The sequence below is a fragment of the Phocoena sinus genome, chromosome 9 (genome assembly GCF_008692025.1).
Source record: "Phocoena sinus isolate mPhoSin1 chromosome 9, mPhoSin1.pri, whole genome shotgun sequence".
Taxonomy (NCBI): Eukaryota; Metazoa; Chordata; class Mammalia; order Artiodactyla; family Phocoenidae; genus Phocoena; species Phocoena sinus.
Genome location: NC_045771.1, coordinates 36,890,322 through 36,893,176, shown reverse-complemented (window position 1 = coordinate 36,893,176; position 2,855 = coordinate 36,890,322). Strand labels below are relative to the sequence as shown.

The window sequence follows — 2,855 nt, the reverse complement described above, 5'->3', positions numbered from 1 at the left end:
TCTTTTATAAAAATAAATCAAGATAAATAGGTTTACATACTTGGGAACATGGGAAGAACGTTTCCGTATTTTAATCCCAAAACGTTGAGTAAAACATTCAGTCTGCTCAGTGCCAAATATTACATCAGTAGACCGTGAAAGCACTACAGATACTGAGCTCTTAGGTCACCGTTAAAAACAGTTGTGAAGTTTTAAGCTGCTTTTATTAATAAATTGCTTTTTTTTTCCAAAGACACCTTGATAATAATGCACTGTCACCTTTTCTCATTAATTAAACTATGATAAGAGGATCTGAATTGACTTCTAGTTTCCTATTCCTGTAAAAGAACTAAGCTTGAACAAAGATGTATTTTCTTTGTCTTTCTTTTGTCTGGTCAGTACTAACAATAAACAGAACTACTTTTTCTTTTCTTTTTTTTTTTTTTAAACATGTAACCATGCTGGACTGGCTTGTGTTGTTGGTGAAGGGGTCATGAAGCTAATAGTGTGAGGACACTTGGAGCCTGAGGTTGGGAAGAATACCCTCCCCTCCACATACATGCCTACTCCCGGCCCCCAAATCACCAACTATGCGAGAGCAGCTGTGACAGTGACTTAAGCGCCAGGGGTGGGACACATGAAACCCTGGGGCAGCAGGAGAGACCGTGTGTGTGCTAGGAGGGCCCAGAGGCTGCACAAATGACTCCAGTACCAAGTCTCTGTATCTTCCACATAGGTCTGTATAAACATATAGAGAAGATGTTCGCCTTTTCCCCTTCTCTCTCTCCTGCTCTATGCTGCTTGCCACAGTTCCCGCTCCTTTTTCCACATGAGGGTGAAGGGAAGGGTTATGATGAGCAAGTCATCACTGAATTGCAGTCAGACCCACATCCAGCAGCTTCTGGATCTTCTGCACTATTACAGGATTCTTCATGTGTCCGCTGAGTGCCTGGGGGTCCTTCTGCATCTGTTGCAGGATGAGCCACATGGCCAGGTCACTCATCTGCTGCACCTTGGCCATGGCCCACCGCTTCACATCTTCAGGGCTGTCATGTTGGTTGTACAGAACCATCATGTAGCCATGGTGAGCATCTGCTACCTCCTTACAATGGAGTCCAGGTCTAGTGCCTTCTGGCAGACATCCATGGATTTTGTATGGTCCTTCATTGCTTCTCAGGGCAGCTGCTTTCCATGTATAACACTTGGTGAGAGTCAGTTCTAGCTGGATACACTCCTCAGAGTCCTTGAGTGGCAGCTGAAACTCTAGGACTTTGATGAAGCAGGTAGCTCGACTGCTGTACAATTTGGTATCTCTTGGGTTCCTGTTTGATGGCTTCTGTATAGTGCTTCCTGGCCTGGGGATATTTCCAAAGCCAAGCTAGGGTTTATGTGGTCTAGCCACTCTTGCTCCTTCAGGATTTTCTCTGCCTGTTGGCATTTCTTGAGCACATCTGGGGTTCAGTGCTCTGCCAGAGATTTGTAGAAATGGATGGCATCCTTGTACTTTCCTTCTTTGAAATAGGCTCTGTCAATTTGACATAAGCTTTGGCAATCTGTCGAGCATAGTCTTCGTGTCTAGCCCCTCTTCAATGGTCTTCTCACAAAGCTCCTGACATTCACTCTAGTCGCCCTTTGTGAAATACACGGCTGCTTGATTGGTCGTGTGAGTCATGTTGGTGGGGTCCTGGCCGTTGCTTCTGTCATACTGTCTCAAGGCTGTGTCAAAGTCTTTTTGCTTACAGGCATCCTTCCCCAACTTTTTCTTTCAGTGCCTGCTTATTATTCCCTGGAATATCTTCTTCCATTGGCTCTGACTTGGTCTCCTTTTAGGGAGAAGGTGGTGGCGGAGGTGTCTCAACTTCTTCCTCCTCATCCATACTGCCCAGATGGCCTCGAAGGAGACACTGAGGGTAGTCACGATCTGGGGATGTTGCAGTTTTTGCCCAGGTCAGACGGCCTGTTTGACATTGTTCTATCAGTTCCTGGTAGGTAGGATCCATGAGCAGTGTCTTTGACCTGGGATCACTCTCCAACTTCTGGTACAGATCGGACATGTTGAAAGCATTCTTGAATTTCATCTCTGCTGACTGAGGCTCGATATTCTGTAAACCCTCTTTGAGCTGAGGATCATTTGCTTCATGTTTTAAAACCTTGTCATAGGTTCGAGTGGCGGATTTAAAGAAGTTTAAGAAATCAAGAGCTGCTGCTTTTTTTTTTTTTTTTTTTTTTTTTTTTTGAGCTGCTGCTTTTTGGGAATAGCCTTTGCCCCAGTCAGGTTTTAAGTCAATGGTTTTGCAACCATCCTCATAAGCCTTCTGGCGGTCTCTGTTCTTGGTGTAGGATGCGAAGCGATTACTGGAGAGCACATGGGCCTGGGGATCTGACTTACTGCCTCAGAGCGACACTGTAATCCACCATCCATGTTGCCAGCACTCAGGGCCTTATTGCCCTTCACTTTAGCTCATTTACCTGCTCCATAGCCTGGCGGCAAACACCATTCAATAGACTTGATCTGCTCGCTGTTCCAAGCCTAGAAGTTGTTGGGATTTTTTTTCTTTTTACATCTTTATTGGAGTATAATTGCTTTACAATGGTGTGTTAGTTTCTGCTTTATAACAAAGTGAATCAGTTATACATATACATATGTCCCCACATCTCTTCCCTCTTACTTCTCCCTCTCTCCCACCCTCCCTATCCCATCCCTCCAGGAGATCACAAAGCACTGAGCTGATCTCCCTGCGCTATGGGGCTGCTTCCCACTAGCTATCTACCTTACGTTTGGTAGTGTATATATGTCCATGCCTCACTCTCACTTTGTCACAGCTTACCCTTCCCCCTCCGCATATCCTCAAGTCCATTCTCTAGTAGGTCTGTGT

At 45.2% G+C, this 2,855-nt stretch overlaps 1 pseudogene; it reads right to left on the bottom strand.

Moving 5' to 3' along the window:
• Positions 1 to 844: 844 nt before the first annotated feature.
• Positions 845 to 2,457, bottom strand: LOC116759626 (annotated as a pseudogene).
• Positions 2,458 to 2,855: the final 398 nt, after the last annotated feature.